General features: G+C 31.1%; 1 long non-coding RNA gene across 1 annotated transcript; it reads left to right on the top strand.

Annotated features, from left to right (window-relative positions):
• The first annotated feature begins 8,815 nt into the window (after positions 1-8,815).
• Positions 8,816-10,832, top strand: LOC125202576. The gene is made up of 3 exons (XR_007173119.1): positions 8,816-8,951; positions 9,319-9,500; positions 10,505-10,832. It is a non-coding gene; the product is annotated as an uncharacterized LOC125202576 (long non-coding RNA).
• Positions 10,833-12,959: the final 2,127 nt, after the last annotated feature.

Below are 12,959 nucleotides of genomic sequence, written 5' to 3'. Positions count from 1 at the left end.
AACACCATGTTAATACAATGTGAAATTTCAAGATTTTGATGTTAACACAATTCAATACAATGTTAACACAGTGTCAACTGTTGATACTGTATTAATTTAATATTATTTTGTTATCTGCTGACATATTCTAACGGTTAAGATCATAGTTTAGAATTTTTACAATAGAGTTTGCGTTTGATTATTTCACGTGTATATATGCAATAGCCCAACCCATCTGGACCGCTCGAAGATCCTTAATGTCCACTAGAGTACTGCCGGAAAATATCATAATCGCTCCCTTAAAAATATTGTTTTCAATTCTTGTTATAAAATGTTCAATAGCCTAGTCGTTATAGTTTCGATCAACAAACTAAAAGGTTAAAAGTCTATGGTTTAATCCTCAATTGAACATATAGTAGTATTTTTTATCTTTATCTATCTATCTATCTTTATTATATTTTATTACTAAAATACATCCTTAAAATGGATTATGAAATATATTCTTTGTTTGTCTTTATTTTTTTTATAATATTAATCCATATTACACCTTATTATCAAAATAAAATCTTACTAAAATATTTTTTATTTTTCTTTATTTTATTAATCCATATTGCGTCTTATTATAAAAATAAACTCTTCAAAATATTTTGTGGATACAATTTTATCTATCGTTCCTTTTTTTTTATTTTTATTAATTCATATTACATCTTATAATTACCAAAATAACTAAACTTTCACTACGACTCTTGTCGATTAAGCATCAAAACACTACTATATAATAACATTATTATTTTTACGATTCCATAACTGCAATTATTGATTTGAAATCTTCAAATATTATTTCCAAATATTTTCTGAGTATTTTTAATCAGATAAGTAATGGTGAAAATCAATATTGATAATAAATTAATTAATCCAATAATAATATTTTTAAGAATAATGAATATAGTTTTTAAATTAAATTTAGTTATATTATTTTCAGTATTTACACATTTGAACTTATCAAAATCCAATTCTTACTTAATAAATCATTCAAATCTACCATTTTAAAATGTTCAACATTTTCAGTTTTACTTGATAAGTTAAAATATAGAATATTCATTTTATCACGTATATAAATCAATATAACTTTTTAAATCATGCTAATACTTATACAAAAACATATTTCCCAATGTATAAAAAATGTAAAATAGATACAATAAGTAAAATAATGAAAAAAGTTGAGGGAACGAAATCCCAACAAGTGAACTCAGAAGTCGGTAATCCCTTCCTGTGCTAACCGACTCTGCCATTATGCCTCCGTCACTAAAAATAGGAATATAAGTATTTTACGCATTTATCTTAATTATTTTTTATAATTATGAACATATAAAAGAAGAATTGTCCTAGAAAGTTCATACTTGGCCGCATTATCCTAATGTGATAGAAATACATGGGTTCCATCCTAATCCTAAAACCAATTGATAATAGGAGAAGGGGTCCATGAGACTTATATAGTGATTTCAGTTCTCTTGGATCCATGAGACTTATATAGTGATTTCAATTCTCTTTGTACACCGATGTCGGATAGTTGTAATATATTTTTTTAGTTTCGATTGCCAACACCCTCCCTCAAACCCTTCAAGATGAACCTTGGGGGTTGGACTTTTTTCCTAATCGGTTGGACGATTGGCCCAAACTTTTTTCCCGATCGGTTGGACCACTGCCCCAAATTTTAAGCCCATATATATTGTTGGGTCAGTCATTTTTTCGGTTGCGGCCCAGATATACTGCTGGGTCAGTTAAATTTGGCCCACAGTCGGCGACCCGCTCTGATACCATGATAGAAATCCATGGGTTCCATCCTAAAACCAATTGATAATAGGAGGAGGGGTCCATGAGACTTATATAGTGATTTCAGTTCTCTTTGTACACCGATGTGAGATAGTTGTAATATATTTTTTTAGTTTCAATTGCCAACATAATGTCATGTGCTTTGAAAAAGAGATCATGTTAATTAGAATCACCGTAATCCAGGATTTGTCATTCGGGGTTACGAGTCGTATGATAAAAAAAATACAAAATGGCGGTAAAATAATATTTTTGAAATATTATTCAATTTTGAACTCGTGTATTTTAAAATAAAATAAACCAAAAACTGTACATAACATCTAATTTATTTTTCTACTGAGTCTTCAAATTTCCTCAAAGCGATGGGCTATATCATTATCAGAGACTTGTAGAAACATTCTTTTCTCAATGAAAGTCACCAAACAATTATTCGAAGGTTGATCACCAATTCTATTTCGCAACGTATTATTCATTAAGTTCATTCCAGAAAATAATCTCTTTATACTATACATAACATTCAATTCTAAAACTCATGCTTTCACATTCCCCAAGTACAAGTCTACGGCCACAACTACAACTACAACTACGATGATAAATAGAGGAATTTATCATTGTCCATTAAACAAACATTAAATTCAAGTTTTAACAGCATAGCAGCACTGCAGTAAAGCTTTTTAATACTCATTGAAATTGGATAAAAGTATTAAATATTTTTATTAGGCGGTGTTTTGGAGACATAATGTCTAAGACATAATGAGGTTAAAGTAGTCATTTTAGATTGTTTTATATTTTTATTTAAATAAATGTTTTGTACATATACCATACTACCCTTGTGCATATAAAAACATTTATTTATATTTAAGAATTACTTGCTTAGGAAAATTGTGTGCATTTATATGGATGACATGATTTAAGCAAATATTCTCTCTAATCTCACGTTAATCTCCAATCTTTCAACCTAATATCTCGATTGCATTATATATTGGATTTATTCTAATTTAATGAATTTAAACTTTATTTTAAATAATACATTATACAATTAAATTTTTTAAATTCTAAACTTATAGGTACTAAATGGATTTGAAACTCAATCTTAATTTTATTATTACAAAACATTATTGAATTTAGAATTTATATTTATAAAATTAATAAATCAATTTAATTGCTTGAGTTCTTATAGCATCAAATAAAGATTCGAAATTTATACATGCTTTATTTTATTAATGGACAAAATGTTAGGAAACAACAATTTAAATTTGTATACTAGAATTAAATTGTTACATGGTGTCAAAATAATGTGTTTTAGAATTTTAGAATTTAGAATTTTAAACATTATTATACAAAAAAAAAAAATTGATGTAAGTGGCTATTACTATTTCGTTGAACAATGACACTAAGAAATTAAGTATGTATATGCATGCAATCATTTTTATGATTCAGGATTTTAGTAATTATTTAATACTGATAAAATAATTTGACGCAAATGACTATTATCCTTTCATTAGATGATACAAGTATTAATTCAGTACTATATAACATATGTATACTACTGGAGTACTATTTTACAATTTAGAATTTTAAACATTATTATACAAAAAAAAAGTTGATGTGAGTGACTATTACTATTTCGTTGAACAATGACACTAAGAAATTAAGTATATATATGCATGCGATCATTTTTATGATTCAGAATTTTAGTAATTATTTAATACTAATAAAATAATTTGACGCAAATGACTATTATCCTTTCATTAGATGATACAAGTATTAATTCAGTACTATATAACATATGTATACTAACTATTACTATTTCGTTGGATGAAAACAATTAAAAATTAAACATATTTATGTACGTATATACTTTTTACAATCTAGAACTTTAATTATTATTTAATAATAAAATAATTGGATGCGAATAAATATTTTTATTTCGTTGGAGGATAATATTAAGAAATTAAGTATTCCTATATGACTATTAGACGATTGAATTCAAATGTTTTTATATAATGCAAATTTTGTAGAAAGTCAATTTATGATATGGAGTATCTTACTAAATTATTGGCTAGCACTTAGAATTAGAAAATAATGACAATGGCAAAATTAGTGCCTTGGTTTGAAATATTCAAATCTTTACAATACTAGTGAATTAATTTGACATGTGCATTAGTTTGAAAAGTTTACATCTTACCCTCCGAAAATGGTGAATAAAATCATAGACCTTTTTAAATCTTTACGATAATAGCGCATAAATTTGAGTAAGTTTCAATTAATTTTCCTTATTTTAAAACTTTTAACTACTATTAGAATCTAGGATCACAGTAGATTCTTCTTCTCTGCTGTTATTTCCGTCCTCTTCTTCTATCACATCATCTCCTTCTATCACATCATCTCCTTCTTCATCATTGTTGTTACCTTCCTCTTCCACTGTTACATCATATTCTTCTTCACCATTATTATTATCCTCTTCTGATAACTCATGATTGTCGCCAAAAATTTCCTCATATATCTCGTTCATCATACCCGAACACAGGATCTGATCAAACTCGCACCTAAGCCAACAATGTAGTAAATGCAAATATGTTATCAGGATAAAATCAGCGGCTAAAAAAGAGAAGAAAAGAAGCATTAGAAAGTTGAAATCAAGGATAAAATCAGCGGCCAAAAAAGAGGTTCCAATGCCGATAGAAAAGAAATTAAAGAATTATAATTTGAAATAAATTTTATTTCTTCTACTCACATCAACACTAGTTACGATGAGAGTAGTACCAAAACCCAAACAAGTTCCATTTAATAATAGTCTAAGTAATAATATTATAATATTATTAATTGTGATTAACAAGTATCCATCTTCGTCTTCTCTAGACATCGAAACCAACTATGGCTGCTTTCTCTGCAACTTGAGAAATTTCAACTCAGTCCTTTGTTATACTCCAATTTCTATCCATTTAATCTTTCATAACACTAACTTGGTAATGGCTGAACTCAATTTTCCAAAATTGAGAAAATTTTGTTTATAGAAAAATTATTAAAATAGACATTTGGGTAAGGGCTTAACCATAAACGTAGAAATGCTTGACCATGAACATGTATACGAAGCCTAAAACACATATAAATAAGAGCATAGGGGCGGTACCTTTGATGTTTTCTTATATCGTGGCACCAATGATTTGGATGAACAAGGCTGAAGATGCCGCAACCTGCGACGCGGAGGGCCGGACGGTGGAGGCTGGTCGACGGAGACGGTGGAGGCTGGTCGACGGATGGAGGAGTGAAGATATTTCTGCCGTTGTAAATCCTTATTTTTGATTTAGTGTATTAGGTAAAAGAGTATAATTTGATATGAGTTTGACTTTGATAATATTTGATTGATGAATATTTTGATAAAAGATAGTTATTTGATATGCCTTTCCTTTTATAATTAATTGATATATATTTATTTATTCAATTATTATTTAATTCAAAATAAGGGTATATTAGTCCATATAATAATTTGGTTTATGTCAAATTGACATAGGGGTATTATGTCTTGGAGAATTGGATAAAAGTATTAAATATTTTTATTAGGCGGTGGAATTGGAAAACAAAATTTATCATTGCAAGTCTCTAATTTAATAGTGCTTCATAAAATCAAGAAACAAACCTGGAGGCTCTGAGGCTGGATGGCTGGATCGAATGTTCTGCAGTTGACGGAGCGCCGAGCAGCTGCTGATCACTGGATGGAAGGTGGAGGATTGCTGAACTAGAGGCTTGGTCTAGCAATTGACGGATGGAGGTTTTTATAGATTTTAACTAGGGTTAATTTTTTAATTTAGATTTATCTCAAAACTTATATTCTGATTTATTTCCTTAGATGAATCTTCCTTCAATATTCATAGCTATCTTTTGGAAATTTTGTAAAATACATTCCTAATAAAATTATATATATAATAATAGTAGTAAAATAAAAATTTCTCGGGATACCACCGTCCCCCCTTGTTTTGAACTTCCTCCGCCACTGGACCGTAGAATGTGTTCTCGTCTCTTAATGCACACGCTTCTTTATATGCTAGTAGGACTCGAAATCTTGAATAGACTTTGCCATCATGTCACATCAATATGCATTGATAGTTATGACCAACGATAGGTCAAAAGCCTTTCTATGTTTCCAACAATGATAACATTGATGTGTTTATATATTTAAGGAAACAATCGTTTTATTATTGACATATTGTATTCAAATTTTTTCTATACCAATTTTTTTAGTTAATAATAATATTTAATATGACGTGTATTCAACATTATTTTTAATTTGTTAAAATTATTTTCCAAGGGAAAATAAGAAAAATATTGTGTGTGAGTATTTCTTGACAAAATACTCGACATATTGTCTTGCCATGGTTTGCCAGGTAGAAGCTAAAATGCCATTTGTACTTACATTAGTTTTAATTTGATCAAGATTGTTCCCTGGGGGAAAGTATCTGAAAATCACAAGGTTAATGTATTTAGACACACAATTTTTTTATAAAAATAAAAAGAGGCAATGTGAAAATTTTGTGTACGTTAACTTAATCAATTCCGATAATTATGAATAAAAAATATGACTAATACATAGGCCCAAAAGGTAGGCCCTTAATAAATGGCCCAATAATCGACACAAAAATAGCGAAAAATGGCCCAATTTAACTTATCCAAATGCTTTCATCCAACGAGGTGCTTTATGGTGACTAAGAAGCTCATTTTGGACTTTAGATATTAAATCTAAACTAAGTTAATAATCCCTCAATTTCCTAAAAATATTTTTCCCATTTTTTCAGTTTCCTAAAAATGTGAAATTTTCTATTTTAAAAAATTGGACCTCACAATCCACTAACATTAATTAAACTATTTTTTCTCATCTTCTTTCTTACTTTATACTATATTTTATTCTCTTACTCTTTCTTACGATACTAATTTTGCATAAAATTCATATGTTTCTATTTTTTAAAAACAGAAACACAGAAGTAGATAATATGTACCATGAGTGTACGACAAACAAGTAATTATACTTTTGGACTAAAAGAATATGATTGGAGCTTATTGTTTATAAAATTACATTAAAAATTAAGTAAAATAATTAACTAAATAACGATAAGGGGGATAAAAAATAAAATTGGAATCTAATACTTAATAATTATGAGTAAAATAATGGGATATGGAATTTACTGGTTTCGAATCCAGATAGAACTCGTTTTCTTTATTTCCATGTTGAATAGCTAATAAAAATCCTCCACAAAATCTAATCCGTGTTTTACTTATGGTAAGTTTTCCTTTCAAAGCAGATGATCTCAATCCACTTTCAATAAATACTACTCCTACTACAAAATAGGGTAATTATTTCTTTCAAAGCAGATAATTTCTTTAAAAGTTTCCCTCTCTCTTATCTCTCAAATTTTCGATAATGATGATGGTTAACGGAAACCTCGTCGGCGATGAAGTTAGCCGAGAAGAAATTTGTGAAAGGGGGAAGAAACGGCAAAGGATTTCGAACAACGGACAAGAAGAGGAAACCTGCGAAATTGGCAATAAGAGGGGCAAGATTTTGAACGAATTGATCGATCAATGTTCATTCAAAATCTATCCACTTCACAAACAAGATGGAAATATCTACTTCGAAAAAAGCGGTGTCGAAGCCGATGATCACATGTCTCCCAAGAAGTCTCTGCGGGCCGCGATGCTCAAATCCCGATTCGCAGAGACCATCTCCAAGGCTGCAAAGGCGATTCAGCGTAAAGAAGAAGAAGAAACGGTGATGCAATCTAATGATTTGGAGATTCGTCGTCGAAGGCAGAGAAAGGATTTAGAAGATATGGAGAAAGATGCCTTTGGCAATGTGGATGTGACAACAACGGATTTGGAAACCCTATTTGGAGCGGAAGGGTATCCGGATTCTGAGGCGTTGAGGCGTCTCGGGCTGTGTATCAAGGATGAAGAGGAGGAATACGAGTTGGAGAGGCGTCGGAAGAGGGAGAGGGAGGTGTTGGAGGAGATGGAGAAGGCGGCTGCGGCCAACGTTGTTAACACAACAGCGATCTTGATGACCCTAGGTGTTTCGCCCGATTGGTTTGGGTATGAAATTAGGGGGTTTTGATTAGACGAGTACTCTTTTTCCTATTCGGGTGTTTTGTCCCGATTAGGGTTTTGGCTCGAGTAGGTTTTAACGAGGCTCGGCCCTTGGGACGATCGTGATTTGTGGTGTCCAAGGGTTTAGGTTTTCATCTACTAGAATTTATGTAATATGTGTTGTTCATTGTATTTGATTCTGCATTGTGTGGATATAAGATCATTATGTTTGCTAACATGATGTCGTTTTATATCATAATTACTAAATTAGATTGAAATAGGAGCAGTTGTTAGAGACATGCATGTTGAATCTTCAATTTAGATGTTGTATTTTTTTTGTTATTATGTTTAAAAGTAGCATCATCACTAAATCCCAATCAAATTTATGTGATAAGTTATACAGAAATTTATATGCTCTTCTAGTATGTGTTAGAATAATACTCCATTTTCTTTATTAAGTTTAGGCAATTTAACGGATGGAAAGGGACCTTGCCCATTATAATTTACTACTCCCTCCGTCCATAAAAAATAGATCACTTTTGCCAATTTTGGGACGTCCACAAAAAATAGATCACTTTCTAAAAATGAAAAGTTTATTTCTCCTACTTTTTTCACCTTTTCTTCCCTCTCTCATATTTTACTCACATTTTCTCTCTATCTCTCTTACTTTACCTATTTTTTCTCCTCTTCTCTCTTACTTTACCAATTCTACATTAAAACTCATACCGAACAACAATTGATCTATTGTTTGTCGACAAAGGGAATATTGATTTTGATCTAAAAAGTATTTATAATAGGAGATTCTTCCTAGAAATAGGCCCAATTTAAATGAGCCCAATAATCGGACTCTTTACAGAAAAAATAGCCCAATAATCGACATTTTATAAGAGAAAAAATAGCCCAATTTAAATTTAAATAATAATAATTCAGAAATTCTACTGTGGAATTGAGGAAACAACCTTCCTCCGCCGCGCCTATTCGTGCTGATTTCTGATCCCGGCGGCGTCAAGTCTATCGGATTGCTTTGTTTTCGGAGAGAAGACGCCGAAGCTTTTCTCGCGCAGGTATCAAATTGAATGATTAATGTTATCTTTTTCGTTAAATTAATTTATGAATTTTCGTTTTTCTACATTTTCGTGTGCATCGGTAGCTTGAATTGAATTGAATTATTGTTATGGAATGATTGGTGAAAATGTGGCTATGTATTTCTTAAGTAGATCAATTTTAGGCGAACTAAATTTTCTGATGTTGGCTTTCTATATTGTTCGTTGTTGGTAATCGAGAGGAATGAGATGAATTTTAAGTTGGTGTGATTATGAATGAAGAGCAGAGTTTCCTGAGAATAGTAATGCAATTCGATGTAGTTTGAAGATATGCCTATCCTCTCAGCTGAAAATATCCAACAACCGATTTTGGCCCCTTAATTTGCAGGTTAATATGTTGAAAGTTGAAGGAATAGCATTCCGGTTTTTACCTGATCAGTGCCGGAGTTATTCATATGCTCTCGGATGATAGATAATGCCGTACTCATCAGATTTATTATCACATCCTATGAAGTTCAGATAAGAGCATCAGATATCAAGAGTGGATTTGATGGAGTTCCTGTTTTTCAGGTGAAAACACATGCTCTATTTAAGTTAATTTTGTATTGACGACAGTAGAACTTTGATTCGTTTCTGATTATCGAGTACAGGGTAGGCATTCCCGCATTCTAGTACATGCTTGCCTTTCCTATCATTGCTTGTTGTAAAGCAAAAAAAAAAACAAGCGCTACTGCCTCATTTATTTTCAAAAGGTACTCTTCTTTGCTTGAATTGCCTCAGGAAGTTCGTCTTATAACACAGAAAGATATAGAGAAAGCATTGTCAACGGTATCTAGGGCTTCTGAAGGACCTGGTCTTTCACAGCACATCTTTGTATTACAACGTGTCACTTTCTATACCTTACGTTTTTCTTTGGCTTTTGCTAATACTTTGAGGCTCGATATATGTGGAAGTATGGCTGTTTAACGAGCTCGTATTTCTCTGACATGATAGACTTCTATATTTATTGTTTGTGTATTTACTGATCTTGTGAAGCAACAGCTATCCATACTTAGTTTCACACTTAGAGATCAGTAGAAACTAGAAAATTAAATCAGAGTGCTGAAACGACAACATCCTTTTACCTTTTCTAGTTCAAAATGAATGTTACCATCTGTTACTAAGTTATATACGATTAAACCATGCTCTTCGGGGTCAGATTAATTGGGCTTTTAGCTCGTACGATGTTCTTTGTAAGTTTTAATTGAAGCTCAATATTAGAGTTGGTGTTCTGAGTTTAACCGTATCTACCCGAGATAATGCATAACGCTGAGATGGTAGGCGGTAGCTTAATTAGTACGTAAAAATTGATTCACAAGATAAACGATATTGAAAGCGAGGAGAATCACCCACATGATCTTGGTACTGTCTTTCGTGTTCAGTTATAATTCCAAATTGTCTTGCCAGCCACTCTTAATGATCTTGGTACTGTCTTTTGTGTTACGTATTTCATCCCATTTCGATTTCTCCATAAGTGAGTTTATACTTTATTCGTTTGGGATTAAAACGACTCGCTACAATTTCTGATATGGCAGGTAAGTAAGAAGAACTCGGGCTGGGAAGACTTAATATTCATCCCACCTGGTAAAAGCCATTCTCAACACATTCAAGAGGCTGTGAAAGTATAAAGATTGATTGCAGGACTTCCATTTGACTACACAGCAAGTAGGTGAGTGAATGCGTGCTTGCATTTCTGTCGATGTGTGCTTAATTTTATCTTGGCCCGTCTACCTTTGCAAGCTCATGACCATACGCGTTCTGACTTTCCGTCCTGTCTACTGACTTTCGAGCTAAGAACTTAGTTCCCGCTTTGTAAGGTTACATATTTCCTACATCCAAATAATACTATAATCTTATAATTCATTCGTCACGGGTTGTCATATTATAGTTTTGGTAAATGAGTTCCATATTTAACTTATTCCATTCCACTGCAAAAGCATTTTACCGGCACATTACTGCCTGACGGTACGTGGATTCCTGGTGGATTGTCCACCGGTAAATTTTTCTGAGGATATTAATTGGCTCGATGCCCAAACGCGACAATATACCAGCCGAAGAAATCCACCGGTAACATTAATTTTGCTTATAATATAGTAATAAGCAATTAAAAAAAATAGCAACGGATTTTATTCTGTTGGTAAAATGTGTTTTTTTTAGTATTAGCAGTCGATTTGATGGTCCCATTTTGAAGATTCGATCTTGTAAGAGTACTTAAATAAAGGAAGTCAGCCACCAATATTTTTCATGTCTAGTGCCAAAATTGCGATATCCTAACGTGCTTAATAAATTGATGAATTTGGTCCTTTGTACAAAACAATGAATTAATTAATTCTTCTGGTGTGGTGTGATTATCAGGCCTTATTATTTAATTGCAATAGAGATCATGATTATTCTTGGTAACCAACTTAGATTCTAAAATGTTTTGTGTTTCATTTTACTTACTTTAATTACATTCGTTAGACATAGGGTGACATCAATATAATCTACGTAATTACATAGTTCTAATTACACTTATTAGTGGACATTTTGTATCTGAATTTGAATTTGAATTTAAATTAGAAAGTCGAATGTTCACCCATAATTAAATACTACCATGACTTACAGTATAGAACTAGGATTTATATTATATATTAAACTAGTTTTAAACACTAATGCCAAACACATCATTATAAAATAACAAAGTTTATTACTATAATTTTATTTGTAGTTCAATGTAGGGATTTAAGAAATTTAAAACAATGACACCATCTGGTATACTTAAAAATACAAAGTTTATTATAAGTTTGTTATTAATTCATTATAATGAATTCCAGATTATTTTATAATAATGTTGTTCGACATTTAAGATTTAAGACTGATTTGATTATTGATCATAATCCATAGAACTAGAACTAGAACTAGAACTTTCACTCAACTTAAAAATCTTCACAGCTATAACACCCTTTTAACAATATATATGAGTAATTATATACATTTAGTTGCCGATTTTCTCAATTAAAAATAATAGTAATAAAATATATTGCACAAAGTTGGAACGTGTGAGTCTTAAAGCTATGCATCACTCAACTACCTGCTTGACGAGCAGCCAACATTAAGAAATACTTATGAAGTAGTACTACTACTATTTAATACTCCCTCCGTCTCATAAAAGTTGAGACAAAACTTTTAGGCACGGAGATTAAGAATTTATATTAAATATATAGGAGAGATTAAAAAAGTAGGAAAGATAAGAGAGAGTAAAGTAATTGATGGAATAAAGTAAGAGTGATTAGATGTTTTGTCTTTAGTTAAAAAAGAAAATGACTCAACTTTTATGGGACGGAGGAAGTACTATCAACTTACCAAACAAAAACTAGACCACCTCGTCATGTTAGGCACTAAGATGTAAGAACAGAACAAAATCTAGGACAAAAGACCAAAAAATAATCAAAATAAATAATGTTTTCATCGTCTAACAAAAACATATAGCTCATGTTATTGTTACTTGCACGTTGCTGAAAAAAAACACATAATTTGATTTCATTTAATTGTTAATTTGATTTGATCAAATTCTGTTCCTATCCTACAATTTAATAATCATCCAAAAAAAACATAAAGTTTGATATTGTTTGTTATTGTCCCACGACTTTAATTTGTGTGAAATTGTATATTCACACTAAGTACAGAATCACGAACCTCGTACATTTGAAACATGTATGTGTCACATCAACAATTACATATAGTCGATTGGAATATTTTATCGTGGTATAGTTGTGAATAAAGTTAAACTTCATAGTTTATTTTATTGGTTTATAAAATTATGAGAAGGACCGATTTCAATCGAATTTTATACTCCTTCCTAAAAATTTGTCACTTATATCCTTTTTTGTCTGTCGCTAAAAATTTGTCACTTTTTAACTTTTACCATTTTTGTTAGTGAACCTCATACTGTAATAACTCATTCTCACTCACATTTTATTATAAACTACCCCCTCCATCCCTCAAAATTTG

Source organism: Salvia hispanica, chromosome 1, assembly GCF_023119035.1.
Source record: "Salvia hispanica cultivar TCC Black 2014 chromosome 1, UniMelb_Shisp_WGS_1.0, whole genome shotgun sequence".
Lineage (NCBI taxonomy): Eukaryota > Viridiplantae > Streptophyta > Magnoliopsida > Lamiales > Lamiaceae > Salvia > Salvia hispanica.
The sequence above is the reverse complement of the archived record's forward strand: the minus strand, read 5'-3'. Positions and strand labels throughout refer to the sequence as shown.